Below are 27212 nucleotides of genomic sequence, written 5' to 3'. Positions count from 1 at the left end.
GCATAGCTCACATGTATGCCTTGCTGGAGTACAGTGGTCGTCAAGGGTGAGAGTCGCAGAGCTTGACCGGCCCCTCGGTCTCTCAGCAGCAAGAACCCTGGCCCTAGCCTGCACGGGACGACACGGCAGTGTCTTGTGGTCACTTGGGCCCGACGGGGTAGCCACACACAGACGGCAGCTGGCTTGGTAACTGATGGCGACGGTCTCTTTACGGAAGGCACGTCGACCGAACGTCTGACGCGGGAATGCCCAATCCAACCATGGCCTGTCTCGGTCGCCCGGCGCTTCCCGGGGTCGCAGCTTCTGCTCGGATCACGTCCTTGTCTTCTTCTTCTCGGTGGCGTCTTTTTCCAAGCGGCCGCTTGGTGTCTCGCGCAAGTGAAATCTTCTTCCACCATTTTCACCGTGCCCCCTCCGAGCCACTCATCACATCACCCCCACTTTATGAAAGTTGTCAGGGGACCGAACAACTATTCTACTAGTCCCTAGGCCGGGCAAAAAAATGCATGGAGGTGCACCTCCCAGGTGCATCTGGGAGGTGCATCTTGGAGGTGCACGGAGGTCCACCAGAATCAAGGTTGCGCATACAGGTGTCGAAGTCCAGCTCATGTATCTTGCCTGCTTGCACCCCCCCCCCCTGGTTCCTCGGGATGTTGATTACGCGTTTTCATTTCGATACCGGTGTGCTTCAAGCAAGTTACGGTATTCGGAGCGTTGGGCAGAAATGCCGCCGGAACTTGCGCTTCAGGCGTTTCCCGGTTGCAGACGTTGCATGATCGTGCGAAACTCTTCACATCTTGTGCCAAATCTGGCCAGTAGAATTCTTCTAAAATTCGTTAAGTCGTCTTCCGGATGCCGGCGTGTCGAGGCATGACGCGCTCATGCGCGGCTCGGAGTGACTCTCTAAAGGTCTGGGGCACTACTATCTGCTTGAACAGATTTCCATATGAAAGGCGATAGACCCGATCCAAGACGTCCACACTTTGGAGGAAAGTGTAGGGGCGGCATCTTGTATAGCGAGACTTATTCCCAACTTTCCGCTAAATAAACCTCAAAGTGGGGTCTTCTCGCTGTTCCTGGGCTAGTTTTTCCCAGTTGATGTTAGGGTGCAGGAGTAGTGGCGCTCTCAAGCGTATGTTCTGCACTGCTTCAGCGCTTGCCATGGCGGAAATCAGGTTGCGTGGTCCCGAAGGCAGCGTTCGCCCTATACTGCTCGTACCCGTTTCACTGTCGCCAATAACTCCGTACTCCCAGTCAAGATCAGGACGGTGAGGTACCCTGACGCCAGGAATGTTGCCAAGAACCAGGTGGTAAAGGGGACAGGCCATGCAGACAGCGCTAATCTCTCCTACAAAATACGGCGTGTGCACTTGGATTTTCGCCAACGGTAGTTCCGTCGTGGACACGTCTAGAAAGACACCACGGCGTGTCTTTCCAGTGAAAGAGTCGTCGTCGACCAGATCACAGCGGACGTGGCAGTGTTGCTCCCGGTGTCTGAAGAATCTAGCGGCTTTATCGAGCACTCGTTCTGAAACGACTTGCATCCCCTTAACGAGAAAGGGCAAATTCCTGTAGCTGGCGTCCATATAGTTGGGACTACTTCCATTCGCGTGCGGCGGCTGGGCTTTGTAGGATTTGGTTTAGGGGGCCCTCCTTGTACGCTCATGAATGCCACATGCAGCTACTGTGTCCTTGCCTCCAGATCCGCTTCGACAGTTATCGGCACTGTGACCGGATCTGCGGCACTTACAACAGGTGGTCTTTACTGCGGCCACAGTGGGACAATCCTGCCCGTGCTCTCTAGGACGATGACATAAGAAGCACTTCTGTGCTGCTATTATCGGTGTGTCGGCCGCACCCTTAGGACCTTCCGGCGCGTCACTTGGAAGCTTTCCTAGGTTAGACAGGTTCTGTTCCTTTAGGAAACTGTTCGCAACATCCGCTAACCCATCCAAGCTGTTGCACTCGCGTTTGTTTTAAAAATACCACGTGTTTTGAATGGCAACAGCGACAAAATTGCTCCGAGATCATTAGGTCGCGGAGGCCATCAAAATATTTAGAAATGTTTGCCATCTCAACCCAATCATCAAAGTAGCTCGACAGCCTGGCTGCAAACTGCCATCCCGTTTCACCGTTTTCTGCCCGGGCTTTGCGGAACTTTTCTTGGCATTCTTGGGCAGTGAATTTGAACCGTTGAAGTAATGCTTTTTTCACTTTGCTGTGGTCCAGCGATTCCTCCGCAGTCATCTTCCCAACCACGGTGAGCACTTCTCCGGACAAGCACATACTGAGTGCGACCGCCCATTTGTCCTGGGAGCACCCCTGTCCAGATGCCAACGCGCTCGAAACATTGAAGGTACGCGTCAAGATCTTCGTACCGTTTGTCAAATAGTGGTAGGAGCTTTTGATGATTCATCACGGATACAGTGGCGCTAGTTTCACTTTCGCAGTGACATTTCGCCAGTGACATTCGGCAGTGACATCGCGGTCCTTCTTAAAGACGGATCTTGAGCTCGAGGATTCGCATCTTATTCTCCGCAGCTCCTTTTGCCGTCTCGGCGGCTTCCCTAGCTCTTTCGTCGGCTTCACGCCTTTCCTTTTTTTCTCGTTCCGCAGCTTCCTTAAGCCTCTCTTTCTCAGCCGCCCTCTCAGCACGCTGCTCCGCACGTTGCGTGTCGATCCACACCCGAAGTTCCGGCCCCGACAGTCCTAGCTGCGTCCCTATCTCCAATAATTTCTCCACATCCATGTTGTTAGTACACTCACGTCAAGAATATGCGCTCGGCAACCAACTCAGTTCTGCGGATGTTATTGGGTGGATCCTGGCAGGCTCGCCACTTTTGATACGATAGGATGGTGCAGAACTCAGTCAGAGGAATGCCAGAAGGGCACACAAGACGAAGTGTATTTACAACATATTCAGCCACTCAAGGAAAATGACGGCAACTCAAAAAGAAATGTTCACAAAGCGGGTTCAGTTAGCTTTCCGAAGCACTGGCTGGCGCTAGGTCCATAAAACAGTTGCGTTGAGCACAGCTCACATGTATGCATTGCTGGAGTACTGTGGTCGTCAAGGGTGAGAGTCGCAGAGCTTGGCTAGCCGCTCCGTCTCTCAGCATCAGGAACCCTGACTAGAGCCTGAACGGGACGACGCGGCAGTGTCTTGTGGTTACTTGCGCCCGAGCGGATAGCCACACCCAGACGGCGCTCGCTTGGTGACCGATGGCGATGGTCTCATTACGGAAGGCACGTCGATCGCACGTCTGACACGGGAATGCCCAATCCAACCGTGCCCTGTCTCGGTCGCCCTGCGCTTCCCGGGTTCGCAGCTCCTGCTCTCAGCACGTCCTCGTCTTCTTCTTCTCGGTGGTGTCTTTTTCCCAGCGGCCGCTTAGTGTCCCGCGCGAGTGAAATCTTCTTCCACTATTTTCACCGTGCTCCATCCGAGTCACTGATCAAGGTGTAAATACTATCCTCTCCAAACAGAGGCATCGACTCGATGCCCTTGAATGCACGAAAAGATAAAATTCGACAGCTCATTAACAAATATCTGCGCGGGGACAACTTGACCGGAAAGTGAAACTACAGCAGATGAAACAAAAAAAACCTACAATAAGAGTTTGAAGTCCTTATCGTACACAGAAAAAACGTGGCAGTGCTAAGCCAGAACAAAATACTGGCATTCACGTGTCCACCAGGAATATAATCACACTGTAGTAAGGCACATAGCTCCGGTTTTCGGGCGGACTATAGTGCAAAGAACGGTTTCAATCGCCCTATTTCAACTTCGCGGTTTGCGCTAGTTCGCGCAATCCCGATTGGAATAACCTCATAGTTTACATTGCTGAGACATCGCAGCACCTTGTAAGGTGCGAATAGCGGTGAAGTAGCTTTTCTGAAAGGCTTCGGCGGCGGAAAAGTGTGCAGACCAATACGTGATCACCTGGGCTGTACTTTACCTCCTGGCGATACAAGTACAGCGCGTAACTTGGTTGCGGTAGACGTGAAGTCATGCCACCTGGCTCTATTCTTCTGCACGGTGGGTGACAGTTCAGCTTCTACATCAATTTCATCGTCAGTGTCGCATGGTAGCATCGCTTCCAGCATCGTTTGTTCCTGATGACCGTAACTTTGGCGCAACAGAGTGAAGCGGGTGGTCTCCTGGGGTTCAGTATTATAGGCGAACGTGACGTAGGCAAACCTTTGTCCCATGTTTTATGCTGGGCACCCACATTAAAATTATGTCAGCAATAGTCTTGTTTAGACTTCCCGTCTGCGCGTTCCTTTGGAGGTGCGAGGCTGTAGTTTTACCGTGAGTCATGGGACTTGCATATCTTGCATAAGCTCCGCCGTGAAGGCAGATCCCTTGCCCGTGAAAACCATATATGGCGCACCGTGTTGTAGGAGAAATTTATGTAGAAAAAAACTCGTTACTTTGCTGGCAGTACCCTTTGGTAGCGTTTTTTCCCAGCGTAACGTGTCACATATTCAGTTGCCAAAGCAATCCATTTTTCCCGATAAAGAAATAAGGGAAGGGCCCAATAGCTCCAAGCCGACGTGATCGAACGGTGCTGTACGTGGTGAAATGGGGTGCGGAAAACACTCGAGTTTTAACAGTGGTGTTTTCCTACGCTGGATTTAGCGGGCATGTCTCCACGTAAGGTTTGACCCTGGCCGCAAGTCTTTGGCAATGATATTTCTGGCGGACTGTCTACAGAGTTCCAGTAAATCCTAGGTGACCAAACGTGGGTTCACCGTTTCTGGCAAACAGGACCTCGTTGCGAAGGTCTTCTGGCACGACAAGGAGATAGGGTATACCGCTCTCTTCTGTGTTCTTCTTGTGAAGAACGATGTTCCAGAAAAAGAACAATGACTCCTTCGCGTGAGGAGTCATGGTAAGGTGGGGTTTTGCCTTCAAGGCGGTCGATCATGGCGCACAGAGCAGTGCCTGACTGCTGTCTCGTTGCCATATCGGAGGAGCTTACAGCACTCAACAAAGCACTGTTTTATTCAGCGTCCTCACAGCCTTGTTCCAGAGGAGCCCTGGATATGCAGCAATCATCTTGTTGTTTCGCACCGTATTTAAAAGCGGCCGTCAATTAAAACTCCTGCAGTCGTAAACGCCAAGGGACAAGGCGGCATAATGGATCCATACGATTTGTTAGCCAGTGAAGAAGATTATAGAGTTGCAGCGGTTGTGTGGAGGCAGAGAATCCGCCTCGCATGCAGAAGGACCGTGGTTGAAATCCCGGTATCGGACAACTCCCACCGGCTTAAAAAAATCCGCGTGTTGATGAAATTGCAGAATGATTCTTGGGGTGCTGCTTGACCACGGCGACCATTGCCGGTAACTCACTCCTTCACCAGACCAGGATTTGCTACCCTGGTGTAGTAAGGGCCCCAGCGTCCCATGAATAGGCCAATTATCCACGGCCCTTAGCCTCCAGTGGCTGCGAACCAAGTGACCACAGCGGCAGTCAGCCCTTTGAGGCAGCAGAGGGTGCTAAGAATCATGGATCCGGACAGGGCGCCATTGGAATCTGAACCTTGCAAAATTAAACACAACTAGCGAAGCGAAGCGAGTGTAGAGGTGTTCATCGAGGAATTAGAGAACATAAATGGAATGGAATAGGGCTTAGTGAGGCTAGGAAGACAGGTGAAGCCCTTACGGTGCTGAAAAATGGACACGTCCTTTGTTACCGTGGTCTAGCAGAACGAAGAGAACTTGGAGTGGGATTTCTAGTCAATAAAAGCTTAGCGGCAACACAGAAGACTACTATAGCATTACGAAAGGGCAGCCGGTATTGAAATTAGGCATAATAAAAGGTACAAAGTTAAAGATGTGCTGGGCTACGCTCCTACATCCAGCCATGACGACCAGATAGTTGAACGCTTCTATGAAGATGTGGAATCGGCAATGGGTAGAGTAAAAACACAGTATACCGTAGTTATGGGAGACTTCAATGCTAAAGTAGGTAAGAATCAGTCTGAAGACAAGGCTGTTGGTAACTATTGTTTGGGCTGTAGAAATAGCAGGGGTAGTCTACTAGTCGACTTCGCAGAACGGAATATTCTACGCATCATTAAAACCTTATTCCGCAAACGGGAGAGCCGGAAGTGGACGTGGAGGAGCCCGAACGGGGAGCATAAACATGAAATCAACTTTATATTATGTGAAAGCTCTAGCGTCGTGCAGGATGTCGAAGTGCTCGGAAGGGTAAGATGTAGTGAACAAGGCATAGTAAGATTGAGATCTAGAATTAGCCTAGATTTGAGTCGCGACCGTAAAAAGCTAGTACGCAGGAAGCCGAGCAATGAACTAAAAGTAAGACGCAAATTTGACGAATTCAGGATCGCACTGCAGAACCATAGAAGTCGGGGGCACGAGGGCTAGACAGGATACTGGTAAACTTTCCCAGGAGACGAAAAATGTAATTATGAAAAGTCAAACCATGACCATCTCCACCAGAGCTGACAGAATAGAACTATCGGAGCTTTCGAAGTTATTCGATGCGCGTAAGACAGCTGAGTTATGGAATTATATGTAGAGTAGCGAATATGCTGTCAAGAAGGTAGGCAGTCTGAAAGCAGTGAAGACGCTTTTGGCTTGGGAGAAAATCAGAAAATCAGAAGACAAGCAGGGCGATGTCATCACAAATAGGGATGAAATAGTCATAGTAGTCGAGGAGTTCTACAGGGATCTGTACAGTAGCCAGGACATCCACGATAATGCCGAACGAAAAAGTACTTCAGAGGAGATAGATATCCCTGCAGTAACGATAGGAGAAGTAAGAAAAGCTTTGAAAGAAATGAAAAGGGGCAAAGCACCTTGTGAATATCACTTAACAGCATGCCTTTTGAAGGATGGCGGGCAAATTGTACTTGTAAATCTGGCAAACCTGTATACGTAATGCTTAACGACCGCGAGTCAACGAAAATCTTGGAAGAATGTGAACACCATTCGAATCCATAAGACAGGTGACATGAAGTACTCGAAAACTTACAGGCCGATCAGCTTGCTGTCAGTCGTTTGCAAGGTGCTTACCAAGGTAATCGTTAACAGAATTCCTGCCACCCTAAATTTCAGTCATCCTAAAGAGCAAGCAGGGTTTCGTAAAGGTTATTCAACAATGGACAATATTTACACGATCAGTCAGGTAATAGAGAAGTGCGGGATATATACTGAGTCCCGTTATATAGGCTTCATAGATTGAGAGATACCATCTGACACGGTCAAAACCCCAGCAGTCATTCATGTATTACAGAACCAAGGTGTAGACGAGCATTATGTAAAAATACTAGAGGACAATTAGTCGACAGCAACCATCGTTCCCCATAAGGAGAGCAATAAAATACCTCTAAGGAAGCCAGTCATAGAAGGAGACACAATCTCTCCAATGTTATTCACAACATGTTTACAAGAAGTATTCAGAGCATTAGAATGAAAACAGGTGGCAGTAAGGGTTAATGAAGAATACCTCAGTAATCTCAGATTTGCTGATTACGCTGCCTTACTAAGTAACTCGTACGAGGAATTGCAAAGCATGCTTATCGCACTGGACAAACATAGTAGAACCGCAAGCCTGAAAGTTAATATGCAGAACACTTAAGTAAGGATCAATAACCTCGGGACAGCGCAGCGAGTTCAGATAGGTGGTGAGGCAGTAGAAGTGTTAAGCGAATCTATCTACTTAGGCCAAGTTGGGCTCCCGGATCCTAACCATGAGGCAGAGATAACTAGAAGGATAAAAATGGAGTGAGTGCATTCCGCAGACATTCTCAGGGAATCAATGGCAGCTGGATCTTACCTGTACTCACCTACAGCGCAGAAACTTGTAGGCTCACTAAGACTGTTCAACTTAAATTGAGGACGACTCAGTGACATTTTTAACGGAAGATAATACATGTAACATTAAAAGACAAGAGGAGAGCGGAGTGGATTAGAGAACAAACGCGTCTTAAGGACATATTAGTAGAAATTAAGAAAAATGGTCATGGCAGGGCGTGTAATGCGAACGCAGGATAACCGGTGGTCATTAAGGGTAACAGAGTGGATCCCTAGAGAAGGCAAGTGCCGCAGGGTGCGCCAGAAAGTTAGATGGGTAGAGGCAATCAAGAAGTTTGCTTGGATAAATTTGTCGCAATTAGCACACGACCGGGGTAATTGGAGATAATGGAAGATGCATTTGCCCTGCAGTTGGCGTAAATAGGTTGGTGATGATGATGAAAGAAAATCGTGGTCCATCAACACTTTCAAAGGCCTGCCGTCAAGACCGGCGACATTTCCTAATTGCCCCGCACGACAGAATAGACTGCTTTTCCGTAAAAAAAAGGGCCTCCGTAAAAGGCACCAAATTGTCTTTGAGCGAATATTTCGAGCGCTCCTCAGAGAGTGCCGCTCGATATCGGCAAACGTCACAAAGGCGTCGCCGGTATCTATTTTATGCAGTTTAATTAATACTTTCAATTTGATATCGGCAGAAGAACTCCAGAATATGCAGCAAATTCTTAATGATTAACTGGTTAACCCAGTGGTGGAATGAATTTATTAAACGCTGCTGAAAAGCTCCTCTGCATCATTCTGTGTTTTCAAATTTTCAGCAGTCTTGAAACTTAGCCAGAGAACTGGCAGAACTTGGTCAGCGTACGCAAGTAAACAGTGTTTGATATTATGTGCAATCTCTACATTTGGTGATTTGTAATTTTGATGGCAGCAGTATCCGCCTTTTTATGCACTATCCAAAATAATATCTGAGGACCAATATTATTCCCCAAAATTTTTGAACAAAGTAGGTGGTTTTAAGTGCAATATTATTAAAAATACTCAATTAATAGCGTGGTGTCAGACATTTTTTGCAAAAATAAAACTCCAAATTGGTAATTGAATTTGCGGATAAAGCACACCAGTTTGTTGTTTAATGTGATTTTGTATAAATCCCTCCTCTACTACCATCTTGTTTTTCGTTGGGAAGTATTATGAACCTTCTGTATTTTTATTGCTTTATAATTATCATCGTTTAGTTACATTTCAGGCGTCCGAAATCTCCGATTGTTTTAAATGAACCATTTTTCTTTCGGATTACAAAACAAAAGTTGGTTTAGCGTCGTGTTTAACGTACCGGAGCGACACGTCGGCTGCGTGTCGCGCCATAGTGGAGGGGTCCACATTGGTTATGACAACCCGAGAGTCTTTGACGCTTGCGCAAATAATAACACGCCGACGTTTTCCCTTTTAGGCTTAATAAAAAACAACTCTAAATTAACGGGCACACATGCACCCAAGTTTTCAGCATACAGTTGGAGTTCTCAGAAACGGAGTGTTCATGTTTTTTCCTACGGGGATAGTAAGATAAACGAGGCGCTATTGATGCAGTGATTTTACAGGACGGTAAGTTTTAGTTTTCGCCCCTTTTTTTATAAATGAAGAAATTCTAAAAAAATATTAATATTTCTTATTGAGCGCATGGAATATTTTAATTTTTTAGTCTTGTTATTCTCTTGTCCTTACGGCTAAGAGTAGCGAAAGAATTCTGCATATTATCATTACGGTGGGTTTCAAGATATTAAAAAGCTGAAGAGCGGCTCAGCCAAGCTGTTGCCGTTATTCGCCGGAAAGACTAGCCCTAGCAAAAAACATTTGTATAACCGCTGTGAAGTTAATTTAAAGTAACCCAAAGATGCAGTTCTAAAAAGTGGGACAGAGATGTGCTGGAAATTGGGCTGTCAAAATAGGATAAATGAGGTACAGATGGCAGTCAGCGGCTGTCCGTTCACGGGCCCTAAACACTTTTCTTCACCACGGCAGGATCAACGCGCAAGCTGACGTGGACGTCGGCCGGGTTGCAGCAGGACGGCGCAACGCTATCTTGGACAAATATCGGCGAGGGTTCAGCGCGTGGGAATTGCTGGACAGCTCTCTCTACGTAATCAGCAATCGCCTCCTCTCCCAAGGACGCTGGAGATGTCAAGAACAGCCCCCTGGCGCCTACCAACAGCTATATAAACACCGTCCTCCTCACGCATCACTGCAGTGAGCGGCTGTCCGTTCACGGGCCCTAAACACTTTTCTTCACCTCGGCAGGTGAGCTAAGGTTGTTGCAACATTTTTTCCTTGTGCATTGCCCCTGACTGCCCCACCAATGTCGTCTTTATGTGCCGAATGTTCAGAGCATCTGCCGCCGGATGGCAAATTCTTGACCTGTTGTAAATGTGAAGCGGGTTACCACCCTGGAAAGAGCTGTGCGGCAGTTACTGAAAGTGCCTACTCAAAGATGAGCGCTGCAAAGCGGGAAAATTGGAAGTGTCAAACTTGCCGAAATGACTCCGGCAAGGATTTTGAAGCAGTCTCTGACGGAGGAGATTACTCGTCTTCACAGCTGTCCGCTGTAAATAGTAAACTTGACTCGCTAACAACAACTATTGAAGCTCTCGTTAGAACAGTGCAAGAGCTGGTAGATTTCAAAACGGCAGTTGGGGACGTTGCTTCGAACGTCCAGGAGGTGAAAGAAAAAATCGGCACTCTTTCCTCTAAATACGACTCAGTTTTTTCAACCGTGACCACTAACCAAGCTGAGCTGGCCACCTTACGCAATGACGTTGAATTTCTTACACTAACCGTTATCTCTCAGAATGAACAAATTGACAAAATAACCAAAGAAATGAATGAACTGGAACAGTATAACAGAAGGTGCAACTTTGAAATTCACGGTCTCCCGGTCACAGCTGATAAGAACGTGCCGGCCTTTTTGGGTGATCTAGCCCTAAAACTGAAGTTACAGGACGTTGAAAAAGACGAAATCTTACTGTTCACCATTTACCGGCTAAAAGAGGCTCGATTCCCACATCTTGGTACAGACAAAGAGGGTCGCAGTCAAAGACAGGTGGTTTGGTGCCCGCAAACTGCTGGCTACTCTTGCTCAGACAGATTTCCCTCGACTATACTTCAACGAAATCTTGACTACGGCTAACCGTGAACTTCACCACTTGGCAAGGTTACTGGCAAAGTAAGTCGGTTACAAGTTCACCTGGACCAGAAACGGGAGGATTTTGTGTAGAAAGTCCGAGGGCGAGTCCCAGATTCGCATTGACACGCCTACTGATTTTGACAGGATCAATTGAGAATGGACCATTTAAAGCAGTTGGTTTGTAGGGGTTTCCCTGAGGTGAAAACTATTTTCACCACTTTAAAGGGAAATTCTATTCGGCTTGCGCACGTAAGCATCCGTAGCATTCGGAAACACTGGGATCAGTTCTGTGTTCTAACGTCCTCTCTTCGCTCGTTTTTCGACGCCTTTATTTTAACTGAGATCAACGTTTCATCAGAAAGTTTTCTTGGATTCTGCATTCCGACTTTCCAAACTTTTTCATACACTCGCTAGGGACGGAAAGGCGGGGGTATTGCAGTATTTGTGAAAGATGCATGGACTGTATCACAGTTGCCCGTTTGTTTTACACAAGCAAAAGTTCTCGCCTTCCGTATAAGCGGGCCTGACCAATCGTTGGTGCTGTTATCAGTATACCGACCTCCATGTTGTAATGGGCGGCTGTTTCTTGCTGAAATTGATGCAGAAATGTCATCTTTTGCTTTAGATGAACACGTATGCATGCTAGGTGACATAAACATTGACACTATTCGCCCTACAATGCCGTTAGTAGCAGATTATCTTGATATGTTGCGCACCAAGTGCCCCGCTATTCCGCGACCTACAGATTCTTCCCTTGGCACTCACAGCTGAAATGAAAGTTGCAATAATAATAAATAAGGTGATACACAACAACTACCCAATGCCAGTCGATCTGTTCACAATTCCCACCAGAAATACTCGCCATGCAAATAATAGGAACTTTAACCTACCAATCACTAGAAATAACCACGGCCAAAGACTCATACAATACTACGGAGCGAAAATATGGAACACGATTCTGTTGGAAATTAAAGTATCTAGTAATTTTGTGTTCATAGTGAAGATTTTTTCAGTGTAAACTTTAAAACCTGATTGCGTTTCCTATGTGTGCATCTGCGAAATATCATGCCAAGTATTTCCTAACATTGCAGTGTACGGCTTGCTATTCATTGCTGTGCTTTTGTGTATATGTAATACATGTATCCAGTGTGCGCTATGTATGCACATGCAGAGGATATGCTTGTGTGTACACAAATATACCGACATATTCACGTTTATCCAGTCGTAGATGTGTGATAATATGCGTGCGTGCACACAGATACTGGCATATATTCATGTACAATTCCATGTAGGCACGCGTAAATATATGCATATATGAATAAATAGATGAGTGCGCTGTCTGTATGTGTATAAATGTTGTGTATGTATGTGTATATATATATATATATGTGTGTATGTATATACATAAGTATATATATGTGTATATATATGTGTGTGTATATATATGTATGTATAATCTGCAGAATGAATTCAAGTGCATATATGCTGATGTGTATTTACTCTTTTCAACCTTGTGTTGATGTTTTTTGCTGCAAACGCATTTGTATATGGGCCTCCACTAGCTTCGGCTATTGGCCCAACATTTTGTTGCCTGTTTATGTACCATGTCAACAAAATAAACTCAAACTCAAACTTAAGTGGGGCATGGAAGACTTCATTCGTAAACCAACACGCGAGGAATTTTTATCGGGACAGCTGGTAACGTCCTGCATTGACCACATTAACATCCGGGCAGGTGACCTTGTTGCGCAATCAGCTATCGTAGAAACCAAGCTTGCAGACCATTATTTCGTCTGTTGTAGTTTAACACAATTGTCTAGACCACCTTCGGTAGCCCATGCTAAGAAAGTTATCTCGGTTACCGATCCCAGGCAGTTCGACAGACTAGTAGGTCAGTACGATTGGGCTCACTTTTTAAGCACCGTGCCTCCTCCCCAGATTTACGAAAATTTGGTTGAGATTTTTGATGTTTGCAGAGAAAAAGCTACGCGCAAATACAAGATTATACCTCGAAATCACGAGAGCAAGTGGATGTCATCTGAAATACTTACCGCAATTAAAGAAAAGGATTTACTTTGGGCACAAGCAAGGCGCTCCCCTAACTGTGTTGAGCTGCAAAACAAATTTAAAATGTGCAGGAACAAAGTAAACGCGATGATCCGGCTTGCTAAACGTACTCAGCTTCGAAATAAATTCAACGGAGCCCGTTCAAACGTCAAGAAAACGTGGTCATTAATAAACAATACTAAATGAACAGAAAAACGTGGCACTAACGTTGCATCTATTGTAGCTGCTTTTCAGTGCAACGCGCAAAGCATAGCTGACGATTTCAACAACTTTTTTTCCCGAGTTTCTGCTGTTGCAAGGCCAGATGCGCAGAGCTGCACGCTATCAAACAGTTGGTTGCAATCTGCTTATCTGCCTTTTATCACAGAACAAGAGCTTCAGTCGCTTTTAGCTAGCATCCACCCTAACAAACGCCCAGGCATAGATAAAATTTCGATTTCGGATCTGCGCCGGAATTTTGACGTCATAAAAAATGTGCTGCTGTCACTCTTGAACAACATTATTGCTACAGGCAACATACCAACTGGTATGAAAGCAGCGATAGTTACTCCTCTTCACAAAGGTGGGGATCGTAGCAAAATAGAAAACTATAGGCCGATATCTAATATATCATGCCTCACCAAGATACTCGAAAAATACATGTTTCGAATTATGACGGACTTTTTAGACATTCACAATGTTATCTCACCTCGCCAATACGGGTTTGTTCAAGGAAGATGCACTCAAACTCTGCTTGAAAACGTTTCTGACTTGTTAAATATGGCTTTCGAACATAACCAAGTCCTGTGCTCTGTTTTTAGATTTAAAAAAAGCTTTCGACAGTGTACCCCACCGACTTCTGTTACGTAAACTTTCTTTGTTTGGATTTAGAGGACCGTTCTTGCTGTTGCTTCAAAATTTTTTGCATGGCCGGCGTCAATGTGTTTCCCTAGGAGAGTGTCTTGTAGCAGTTTTTCACCGATTAAATCTGGAGTACCTCAAGGTTCGATTCTAAGCCCCCTGCTCTTTAATATTTTTGTTAATTATCTTTGTAATGCAGTTTCCACTCCACTATTTCAATACGCCGATGACACCTTGATAGTTTCCTCCGCTTCACACGCTCATCAGGCCATCGCATCATTGCAGACTGCAGCAACTCAGGCAATGGACTGGTTTGCTGATAATTTAATTACGGTTAATACTGATCAAACACAGCTTGTGTGCTTCCACAATCCGCTAAAAAAATGTAGTGCTTAATGACCCGTTTTTCCTGCAAACGCCTTCATGTTCAACTTGTACGTGAATACCGATGAAGTATGTTTCATCTGTAAAATATCTCGGAGTAATTTTTGACAATGACCTGACATGGAACTCTCACCTAGCATACGTCTGTAAAAAGCTACGCGCGCTTTCGTGTATTATGTAAAACTTGCGTTATTTTATGCCGTTATCAGTGCGAAAGATTGTTTTGCATGCGCTTGGCTACAGTCTTCTTCGTTACGGCATTACAGTGTACGGTCACTGCGCAGCTCGGTGGCAGCAGAGGCTGAATTCCATTCTAAGCTCTCTGCTAAAAAATGTAGTCTATAATCTATGCCTCCCCGGAAGTGCAAATATTTTCACAGAGTTGCAATTGCCCAATTTTACTATGCTGTAATGAAAACAATAGCGTTAAAACATTTTTAGACGAATGACTAAAAAGAAAAATACATTCCTACTCGTAGCCTTGGACCAAGAGATCTGTATCGGGTACCACGGTGTCTTACAAGGTATGGTAAAAGAATGCGGCGCTACTATGTTCCGACGTCCTTCAATAAATTACTACCCAGTGTTTTAGAAGTGACCAGGCGTTGTAAGCTGAAAAAGCGCCTTCGTGCATTTTGCTGTGAAGTTGCCTAACTCTGCCTCCTGCTGATGCCCACTTCTGTTGCCTTGTTTTCCCGTCACTCTGTGGAAGAGTGTAGCCTGTAATGGTTTTACAGTTCGCAATGCTTTGTATTCGAACTAAGGTTTATATTGTTTCATCTTGAATAGTTAATTCTGTTACTTTTATGTTCGCCTATGTGCACGGATTTCCGCTGCCTTCCGGGCGCTGCCCTTCAAGCCTACTGTGGCTTTGGCGGGCCTGTGACTTTGTACAGTTTTCCTGTTCCGTGTAATAAATGTATTATTATTATTATTACCCAGGGGGATGAAGACGAACCAGCTAAAGCGAGACCACTGGAACATCTATCGGTTCGTCTGGGTACAGGTTTGTGCGAAGACATCGGCAGGTCTGGTAACGTGCTTTCAGGAGGAAAACTGTGCTTACTTGGGCGGCCAGATTACGTCAGAAGAGCTTGTTTTAACGCAAGCTTCTGGCATCCGTTGCGAGTTAAGGAGCTGCGCAGCCGCCGCGAATGGTGTTGCAGTGCAAAGCTGAAGAATAAATTGGGTAGCTACAATTTCGTGTCGCAGATGATACTACCATCTTCTTCGCGGTCGCAGCTGGAGGCTTTCTATTCCGGCTTCTTTAACGTCGAAACGTTATCTGGTCGCTCGCTCGCTCTTGGCTAAATGGGCTGTTTCGTGTTGCATACATATATATATATATATATATATATATATATATATATATATATATATATATATATATATATATATATATATATATATATACAAAGTAAGAAACCTCGGTAACAGCAACAGCGGAGGGTTTATTTCGACGTTTCGACTTCGAGACAAGTCTTCTACAGGAATGATGGCTTCGGTCGTTTCGGAAGAGAGTATATATGTCGAAAGTGGAAAGCGGGTTTACGAATGGCGAACGACACCACACACAAACATACGTGAACAACACAAACACGAAGCTGGAATCTTCCTTATTGGAAGAATTACCAACAAATTAACAACGAAGAGAGAGACGCCAAGATAGTTGAAAAAAAAGAAAACAAAGAAAAAAAAAGAAAAAAAAGAAAAAGAAAGGGAGATGAAAGAGTACTGAACAGGAATTCGAGTGGTGGCGGAACCATATCAGTGGCGCTGTGGGTGTAGCCGGAGCCGGACTCTCGAGATAACATGCACGTGAGCGTTTGTTCAGTGGATTTTTCCCACATTTCTGATGTCTTTCCGTTTTTGTTTTCATTTTTATTCCTTCTCTCCTTTTCCGCTCTTCGTGTTCACTCCTATCCTTTTTTTTTCTTAATTTTCTCTGTTATAATCTTGTGTTATAACTTTGGAAACCTTTTCTAAATCTCCGTCACAATCCTACAATTAAGTAAGGTTGCTTAGTGTCGGTGCTGTTTCCGCAATAACGTCTGTTTACCTTCTCCCCAAAACACGTGCTCGAAAATTGGTTGGGGGATTTAAACGTTTGGATATGGCGCATAACCCGGAAGATAAGCAATACAATTCTGGGGTCTGCGTTATCACTCGAGCGCACATATCTTTGCCGCTGTTATCACTATTCGCCCCCGCGTACTGGTTACATTTTTGACTGCTTGCAAATCTATTTTTCCCTCCCTTGCACCTACAGTCGTCTTCTAAGCCCGGCTACCGAACCATCGGGGTTTATTTTCTCCGTCCCCCCCCCCCTTCCCGTTGAGCAGCTTGCGTTCTGGTTTGGCTGTTTTCCCCCCCATCCCCCACTCAGCGGAGGGGAGACACCGACGACGCACGGGTTGTCGCTGAACTGCAAAGTGGCAGCTCTTAACAAAGACCTGAAAACTCGGCCTAGCGCCCCGTTCTCGGAAGGCGTCCGTCCGGCGAGGGAACGGTGGAATGGTGGCGGACCGTTTCCTTCTGCACGACCACAAAACGTCCTTTAATTGTTTCAGCTCCGGGAACGGGCCCATAAACGGGCTGTAAAATGCCTTGTTCGCACTTTCCGAACTTATGGCGGGACACTCGCTTTCAATCAACGGAAACGCGATCCCTCGGAGCGTCTGGGCGTTAGCATGGCGACGGCTAGCGCCGGAAGATATATTGCCTTCTCTCCTTTGTTCTACAACCCCACTTTCGGACGCTGTTGAGCTTTTCGCGTTTCCGCCACCACTCGAATTCCTGTTCAGTGCTCTTTCATCTCCCTTTCTTTTTCTTTTCTTTTCCTTTTTTTCTTTGTTTTCTTTTTTTTTTCAACTATCTTGGCGTCTCTCTCTTCGTTGTTCATTTGTTGTTAATTCTTCCAATAAGGAAGATTCCCGCTTCGTGTTTGTGTTGTTCACGTATGTTTGTGTGTGGTATCGTTGGCCATTCGTAAACCCGCTTTCCACTTTCGACATATATGCTCTCTTCCGAAACGACCGAAGCCATCATTCCTGTATAAGACTTGTCTCGAAGTCGAAACGTCGAAATAAACCCTCCGCTGTTGCTGTTACCGAGGTTTCTTACTTTGTGTTCACCACGCCTTCGGCCCCATCGCCAACATGCCATATATATATATATATATATATATATATATACACACTTTGCTTCGTGTCACTGCCTTACTCACGACCTACAGCAGTCGATCGGAAAGATTGAACTTTACAGCAGCTCCGCTGTAAAGCATGCCACAAAGCCGGCTCGAAAATACGGTATATAAAACGTGCATCTCCTCACGAACAGGAAAAAAACGGAAATCTGCCGCTGCGTGCACCAGCAAACCCAAAGCTTCTCGCGGTTCACGAAACTTCTGAGCTAAAAGAACGCTGTCATTACAGTGCTAGGATTCGAACATAAGGGCGGTCGATAACATAAAGCGAAATTCATACCGAAATGGAGCAGAAAATCCGCCAAACAGCACACAACAGTAGGCCTGCTCAGTGGCAGGAATACTTTTTGGCTGTTTGTTCGATCGATAGGAGGAGCAAAATAAACATTTATTGACCGTAAGTGCTAATGGCAGGGCACTCAGCTGGTGGAGAGCATCCTTATGCTGGGATAACCAGGCTGCGACCCGTCGTCCAAGACCTCTTTACCAGTTGTTGCTAGTCCCCAAGGTCTGGATCGACCAGAGGAGCCGTTTATTGCTCAGAAGATGTGCATGGGACAGGGGTAGGTTTGGAGTTCGTGGTCACACCCATATCTGGTGGTACAGGACGCAGGCGTTGGGCAGAAACTGCAAAGGGATGGATATTGATTTGAGTAGATGGAATGGAGGAGGGTGCTGTGGCGATAAGGATTTCTCTGCCATTGTCGAAGAGTGATGGCTTCGTCTCTGGTTAACCGACGATGAGGTGGAGGAAGTTTTCCTCTGCAAAGCCTATAATATGCCAGGACGTCTGAATACCGCAGAGGGGGGTCCTTTTTGGTGTCAGCGGAGGATTTTCCGTCTGGGATAATGGCCCGGTGCATGTACGCGGGGGCAGCGGTGTTAGGGCCTCATTACTGTCGATAGAATAATGCCCAGAAGCCGAGAATATTTCCATCTCGGCTAGCTCTGCAAAGGTTTTCAGAATGGTCAGTGCTGGTGTATAGATGCGCCCCCGCTGATAACGTCAACTTGCCGCTTGCGCGTCGGTCAGAAAAGTGACGAAGTTCTAGCTGGAGAGGCCACCAGGGCAATTGCAACACCCGCTGCAGCTTCTGTTGATGTTGTACATACAGTCATAGCTGTCATTTTCTGACCGGCCGCATTAATGGCGCAGACAGAGTGTGATGGGTGATTTCGATATATGGCTGTGTCGCTGAATCTTGTTGGGTTGTTTCAATTCATGACATTCACGACTTTAGCTCTAAGGATTTGGCGTGCGTTGTTATGAACGGGGTGCACGTTTCTTGGTATCGATAGAACTCGAATGTGCTGTCGAGTCTGTAATGGAATACGTGTCTTGGGGTCTTGCATAGGTGGGGTCGCTTATCCTAGCTGTGTTAAAGTAGTCTTTCTCGTGTGATTTACTTTTGGTCGTTCAAGGGGAGAGGCGTGGTGTGCTTAACTCTCTCGTCCTAACTCTTACATATTCCCTGTTGGAGCAACCTTTTCGTTGGTGTCTTTGATGATAGTCCTCAGGCGACCATGTAAGCTTGTCAAGTTATATTAACCAATTTGGCCTTATATGTTGTTTCAAGAGCAAGATAGGGCGGGCCATATGTGAGACTGCTGATGGGTGGTGCTTGAATGATACGCAGGGTATCCGACTCCAGGGAACCAAATCTTCCATTTGACACCCGATGTATGAGATGCATTTGCTGGCTGAGAGTGCGGTTGAGAGGGGAAATTTTATGCATTCTTCAGCCATTTTTGAGAACCACAAGCCTTAAGATACGCATATGCAGATGGTGCACACTGGGAACTGGTTTTTCCTGTATTTTGAGCTCATGCTCAGGGATGGTTTTCTTCCTCTGCGTACCTTTCCTTGTCAGTAGAGTAAGCAGAGCTGACTTCTTTTGGGCGCATTCTACGGTTCGCGCCCGAAGGTAATTGTGTGCCTTGACGATGGCTAATTGTAGGGCGTCTTGTTGCTCCCCCATTAATCCTGTTGAGGTCCACATGGTGAAGTATTCCGCGTAAAGCGCATGCTGAGTGATGGAGTATCCGAGGGAGATATTTCATAACTACAATGAATAAGTGGGGTGATATCACCGAACCTTGTGGAGTGCATTCTGGTATAGTTAAAAATGTTCTTAAACGGAGGTGGCCTATACTGATGGTTTCTGTGCGTCCTGTCAGGAAGGCCGGAACATAGTTTATAGCCGGTGTCTAACTTCAATTGATGCTAGTCCGCGAAGAATGGCTTAGTGGTTAAAATTATCAAAGTCTGCTTTATTATGTAAAGCTAGTATGCATCTTTTTTGCGAGAATTGGAAAGCGTGTATATTAGTAAAACGGCTGAATTCAAATCCGCTGTAGTGAGGTAAGAATTCTTGCGGCTGTTGATGGAAGCACTTTTCCCCTTGCTTGTGTAAGACACATTATTTCCCCAAACGAATGCTTGCTGCGCAACACCGGTAGAAAATCACTTGTGGCGCCTTGAGCGATGGCGCTCAAACTCACCAGCAAGAAATGAGAACCACAAAGTTGTATCAACGCATGACCCCGGTGTTCGAACTCTCAAGACGCCGTGCACGAGGGGAGCACGAGTGTTGGAATATGTGCTTTGGGAGGAGATTCCCATGCGAATGCTGAGCGCGTGACGTCTTCTCTTTCCTACAGGTTCCTACCTATACTCATTTACGTAACTGCGCCGCTAAAATAGTTTCGTTGTAATCAGACATTTTCAGTGGAGTGAATAAATACATGCTTTACACATCAATAAAAACGCCAATAACCATCCTACCTAATGCAAGTTTCCGATATTAGCTCTCAATGAACTCTTTATAGCGGGAATTTATGGTGAAGAGCTGAGTGAGTAAGGCATAAAAGCACTGTCTCATCTTTGACTTGTGCTTTGATGTGCACCACGGGGATTGCTGAAATACCCATTCCTGCTTTACCGATGCGGGAAGTGAATGGTATCGTCGTATATCTTCTATATAGTCAAATGCTCAAACAAACACTTTTGTAATATCATTAGGTGCCTCAAATTACATATACTCAAATCATCGTTCCCAAGCAATAGATGTCTGTTGAATACTTTTCTTCAGGACTGATTACCATTTGCGAGAATATTCGATCTGCTTACGTGCCTACACAAAATAGAACATGCACAATTTCAAAAATTCAATTTTTATGCAGTATTCGCGGCTATAATATGTTTCTATGCTTTAGTTGTTCCGATGACGAGTGGTGGTTTATGCGAGAAAAAGAGATGTTGGATGTGGAAATCCGCCAAAAACATTTCTTGGCCTAATGCCAATATCCCTGCCCCAAACAAGACACATAAACACCGAAAACATCAAGCTGAAATGCAGAAGAACTACAAAACAGAGATCCAAAAAGGCCAGCATTGACGACAAAACAAGTTGCCTGCAGGCCATCGCACTCAAGAAATGCGTAAATTTTGTTTTTCTCGATTTAAAGTTCACCAAAAACTTAAAAATATAATTACTTTCTGCAAAACGTAAAGGGAAAAGAATATGTATACCAACTAAAGTGTGTTAGTTTTTCGTATTGAGTAGCTGTATATGTAAGAAATACTTCTAAAGGAAGTGAAAACAAGATACTTACCTGAAGAACTACCTACCTATTTAGTTAATAATGGTTTCTCACTTAGCTTAAGCCGCTGGCGATTAGATTCTTTGCTTTTTGTTGCGTTTACATTCTGGTAGTATTGGGTTCGGTTTTCAAAAGAGTCTGCTCTAATGCCTGTTCGAATTAAAGACGTCTTCCAACTCTGACATCGCCACGAACACTTCATTTATTTAAAAATATTTTGTTGTGAGCCGCCTGAACCTAAAAAAAAACACGAGACGGGCCATATTCTGCAACATTGTGTGGTTTACTTGAGATGCAAGACAGGAGTTATGGACGATTCCAGTTCAGCATTCTTTCATGATGAATATGTTTAGTTTTAATCAATCGCATTCCAGAGCATCCAGACATTGTTTACTCTCGGTATACTTATAAAACAGTGACTTCTTATAAAACGGTGTTTTGCCGTGTGCTATTTGTTACTTTCTTTCGAAGTTTGTTTTGTAATTTTCGAAGAAACCTAAACGTTGTGTTGGAGCCGTGCACAGGGTACCCTGAAAATGATTTTCGGTGATTGCTGAGACACTTCGTAGAAGTACTAATAAGTAAGAAAATCGAACAGCATTTGCGACTCTTCATCTTCGAACTGCACTGATCAAATATCAAATACGAAGCAAAGATAAAGCTGTTTCGAACTGCGAAGATAAAATATCAGACCACTCCATGTATAAAACAAGCTATTCTGCATACCAAGAGATAAGAAAGTAGTGCCCTTCCACTCTGTCAAAAAGGATTACCCGCTAAGGTGGACGCAGTACACGACATGCGCAAAACAATACCTGTTTGTTTGTAGTTTGCAATGAAGCAACTAGCAGTTACCCCAATAAAAATTTGAAGGACTCTAGATTTATTCTAGATGACAGCCATAGGCTGTCTATTTCCCTCCTCCGTTGTAGAAATCTTACTGTCTGCGTAGCATACCAACCCAATCAGCTCGATAAATGAGAAAATCGGAATGTTCGCATTAGGACACGTTTAAACCTCGCGCCAGCACAACGATCATGTCATCATTGAGTGCATGAAACATGTATCTGCTCGTGCATGATTCGTACCTCTCCCTTCAATTTCAACTCGTGCCTAGAAGTTAAAGGCACCGCAAAAAATTTCGCTCAGAAACACCTTCCACGTTAACAAGAAATATTGGCTCACGTCGAGGCTGCCGTTCATCCGAGAGAGGTTCCAAGCTACTCGGCCAGTTTAAACTTACTGTTGAAACGGCAGCAGCGCCAGCTGTTTTTCGTGGCGTTTGCACCAATTCGCGCTTGTGTTTTGTAGACGCCTCTTCGATTCCCGCGGTTTTTCCTCCGAGCGAAGGACACGCCACTGTCCATGGGTACGTAAAACGTAGAGGACTCTAGCTTTATTCAAGTAAACAAACATGTGCCTCTTCATTTCCGTACCACGGCGTAGGCTTCCAACTGTCGGTTTTACACATTAACCCAAACCCAAACCGCTCGCCCATTGGGGCCCGGTGACAGCTCCCGTGAAACCGCAAGACCTCCCCTTTTTAATTTTTCCCTAGCACAATGCGCATGCCATCGGTAGCGGCATGAAGGCTAGCTCTTCATACACGCCCCTCATTTCCACCGCCAATGAGGGCACGCATAAACCGGCAATCGGTGATTGGCGCGTGCTTAGGCGTGAAGTATACAGGCGAGATGTCTCGCGGTAAACCTTTCACGCTGAAAAAGAATTATGGGCTGAGGTCGGCATTCAAAGAGAGCAAGTTGCTCTGGTAACGCCGGATACGGGCGCGACCGCAGTAATCAGCCGATTTCGCTGTTTGGGAAAGAGTCATCAGTGGTGGCGAGGTGAAGTTGTGAAAGCCATACCATGAGTAGCGAAGAGGAGCACCGCAGTGGCGCTGAGAAAATGGGCTTCACTGGAATAAAAACTGGGGTTAGACATATACTGCTTCGCAGTAAAAAGCCGCGTCGCGAGTATTGTGCTGCTACAATCATATGGCTTCATAATTTTAGGCACTACAGCGATATCTGTAGCTGTATCTGTATCTGTTCTACACTACGGCACTACAGCACTATAGCAATATCTGTTCGTGCCGCCATGGCAACCGTCAGCATTCTTCCTCACTTGGAATGTCTATCCAAACATTGTCTTTTCACTCTTGAAACCAAGGTAAACCAACCAAGGATAACTTTGTTTGATACGGTTATCACGAAGAATCTAAAAACATCCTCACCAATAAATGCTCCGGAAGAAACAAAACACTCTCAAAACAATTTTAGAAAAGCTTCAGACCCTTCGTGGCTGGTAAAAAATTGCACACAAGCTTTACTTTTCTAATTTTATGATGTGGTATCTGAGGAGACTACTTGTATGGGTAAAATATAAACACGAAAGTTAAGTTCAAATACTTTAGAATTCTTAGCGTAGCCGTTGTTTCTACATTTTAGGAGAACAAGTTCTAAAACCCTTTCCGTAACTCTTGTTGGCGTGTTGATGGCCATACACCGAGAGCAGAAGAGAATTCTCCAACATTACCACATTAGTTGTTAACTGTTTATAAGTTATTAATGAAACTTAGCGTAAAGAAAAACTTTTTGCAGAAGGCAAATTCACTACACCTTTTGAACTCTCCCTCTAGAATCGTGAAAGCTGCTGAACTTGTTACAGCAGCTGTAGAGTGGTTTCGTGCCGTTCTTTTGACGGTGCTACACGATAGACGCACGCTGTTTTGGGTGGAACCATCCGCATGCAGCTATGTGGTAACATTTTTTTCGCAATAAAAAGCCGCGTCGCGAGTATTGCGCTGTTACAATCATATGGCTTCATAATTGTAGGCATTACAGCGATATCTGTAGCTGTAACTGTATCGGTTCTACACTACGGCACTACAGCACTACAGCAATATCTGTTCGTGCCCCCATAGCAACCATCAGCATTCTTCCTCACTATATTTCCAGAGTAAGCCTAAACAAGAAATGGTTAAATCGACTCCGCTGAGAAGTCCTCTCTGCGGAGACACCTTGAGAGCCGTAAGAAGTACTTTTTCATGTGGGGCCTTCGGAACATAGCTTGCCAATAATCGAGAGGTGATTTGTACACAGCGCGTGATGCTATGGAAACGAGAGAATTTCGGTATGGCTAGTTTGCTCGTAAACGTCGCATATGGCGTAGATTGCTGAAAATACGTTGCTTCCTACATTACGCGTGCTGTATTGCAGTTTATTTTCTGTAGTTTATGCGTCTCCTCACAAGGACTATGTAAAGTTGTGCCAAAATGGCACGCGCGGCTTTGTTGGTCGTCTGCCTAGGTGCGGCTCACACTCATAGAAGAGTAGCTTTAAGCAACATGTTAAAGAGTACTGGTGGGGCTTGAGTACTGGCGACCAGCGAAGGTATTCTTGTCCTAGCAAAACTGACTGCACGGCTGGTGGCCATAGTTGAATATATAAAATCTCTCGCTCAATATAGTAACGCACAATGTGCCACAAAAATCGCATTATATAAAACATGTCAAATCCGTTTTCCTGAATCATTCAAAACACTTGTGTACTAAATCGGTACTAAATCAAGGCCATGTGTACAAAACCAAGAACTCAGGCGAGATGCCCACAATCATGTAGGGAAAAAATTCCCCGCATTTCCCCGAGGGGAAGAATGTGAAAGTGCGAATGCACGAGTTGAATTTGCGCGGTTCGGTAATGTTCGCGAAAAAGAGATCACACACACACACACAACTACAAAGAAAGAAAGATGCATTTATTCACAGACACCTATTTGTGTTGTCGTTGTACTTGATTGCTAGAGCGGATCTCAGCTTTGAAATTTTGTGTCAGTACTCCTTTAAGCGGGTGCATTAGCCATTCTCACGCCCGATTCCTGGCCAATCCCCCACGTGGGTATGTGCCATGTCAGCGGCCAGGCAGCGCGCGCCAATCTCCCTCCGTTGCTAGGGAACACGAGGAGCGCGGGCACCCGCAGCTGTTGCTATGCGGACTACGGCGGCGGACGATTCAGGCTCGCTTAAGAAGTGCATTCGAACTTAAAACGAATGGCCTGTGTAGACATTTCGGCGCACATTGGAAATCACGGGGCAGTAAAAAATTATCCAGATCCCCCTATAATTACGTACCCAGAGTATTAGCAGTTGTCTTAACACCTGCCTACAATAGGGTTCTGTTAGTACTGAACGTATCAGCAAAAACGCTTGGGGTATTGTTATGCCTTGTGCCAACTTAGTGTACCCCGCTCCATTACAACTGACTCCCTCAAAACCTCTTCAATTTTAGCACTTGACAGTAAAACTGCGTACAAATAGAGTAGACTCTCGATAAGCGGAACTTCAAGGACACGAAAAAATTAGTTCCGCTTAACAGGAGTTCCGTTTACAGAGATCGATGTATGAAAGCGCAAATTTATGTGCGTACACATTATCAATACCATTTCATGGAACTCGAAGCATCAGAAGGTGAATGAAGCTGATAATTTTTCAGAAAGCATGAAAACTAAAAGAGGTTTAGGCACAGCACTCACAAAGTTAATTTAGCAAAAATGAGTCCCTGAGCATCAAATGCACCAAATATGTTTGTTTGGGTCCTTGCAACGGCATCTTCATGGAGGGTAGAGGCCTCAACTTTGCGAGTGCTTACGAGCCACCAAATGTAGAATACAGCAACAGGGTAATGAAACGCGAATAGCACCACGATGGCACGAACGAGGCAATAGCAGCAGAGCCCCATAATGTCGGCGTCTTAAATCGAGACCATACAACTGGAACAAGAACTGCGATGTTGCATTGATTGCGCTAACATGGCTGACCACTAACGAGACGAGGCTTACGAGGAGGGAGGAAAAAACACATAATCACGAAACAACGGGAACCGTAAAAAGCTGATGCTCATGCCGATTGGTTTCACAAGAAGTTCCATTTCTGGTTCCGTTTAAATGGTGAAGTGTAAACCTTAGTTTCGATTGCCGAGAGTGTTTTAATGTTATCTGAATACAAAACCAACCAACCTACTGGGTACTGTTCCGTTTAAGCGGCAATTCCGTTTAAACGATTTCCGCCTATCGAGATTCTACTGTACCACTCATTACTGATCTTTTTCGTACCCTTAAAAAACTATTACGCAAAAGTGATCAAGCTCTCTAAATGTATACTTTTTATATTCCAACTGGGAGTAATGGTTTGCACATGAGAATGAAAGTCTTTCTTGTTAGAAAGAGGGAGCCACAGGAACTTGTAAGCCGCATCTCCGTTTCACAAGAAAATTTGTTTCGGGGAAGCCCAGAACCTTCCTTAAATGTGCAAGTCCCCTTTTCCCTGTTGAATGGTTAAACTGAAATTGTGTCCCTTCACCCTTGCACTGCCATATCGCAATGTACGGGACATAAGAAACGTGTTGATTATTTAAAGCATGGATATCCGGTGATCCTAATGGGGCATATCGGTTTGGAATACATGGCCTAAACACTTGGAGTCAATGTCTTACAGCAATCCAATGCGCTACATTAAAAATCTTTGCGCAAGTAAAAATTTTAAATAAAGGTGTAGCGCAAACAATTTCAGCACTAATACATATTTATGGTGCATGTGAAACTAAAAATATAATTGATCGCAGAGGGGCTGTTCAAATAAGGTCATATTAAGGTCACATGTGTCTTTAGAACTTTGCAGTGATGACTAAACTGCAATGTATGCCTGACGTCGGCGTTTGTGACCTTGCCTAAGCGCCTGTATAATAGGGTAAACAAAAAACTTTAAATTTTATTTTACTGTAGACTTCTGTGATTATCAAAAGTCGAACCACTGCAGACAGTCATCGCAGCTTACCTTCTTGGTTTGGCCATCGTATGTTTCGTATAAGTGTGGAATAGCAATGCCTACTTATTGTTTAATAGCCCAGCTGTTTCATCTCACCGTAAGTTTTCCATCTGATGGAAAATCCCAGCAAAATGTTTCTAATGGGCCAGAAGGATCCCTAATGGCCTTGCGAAAAATCTGCTAGCATTTGCGCAGACCAAAAGATCAGTAGCCAAACACCAACACGTAAAACCACGATCGGCTGTCGGACATGTAGGAAAGTGTACCGGCGCTCCATCATCCGCTAAACCTTCAACTGCACAGCAGCAAAGAAAATTAGCATGGG

The sequence above is a fragment of the Haemaphysalis longicornis genome, unplaced genomic scaffold (assembly GCF_048455015.1).
Source record: "Haemaphysalis longicornis isolate Haplotype H1 unplaced genomic scaffold, Haemaphysalis longicornis Haplotype H1 scaffold_8, whole genome shotgun sequence".
Lineage (NCBI taxonomy): Eukaryota > Metazoa > Arthropoda > Arachnida > Ixodida > Ixodidae > Haemaphysalis > Haemaphysalis longicornis.
Note: the sequence above shows the minus strand (reverse complement) of the source record.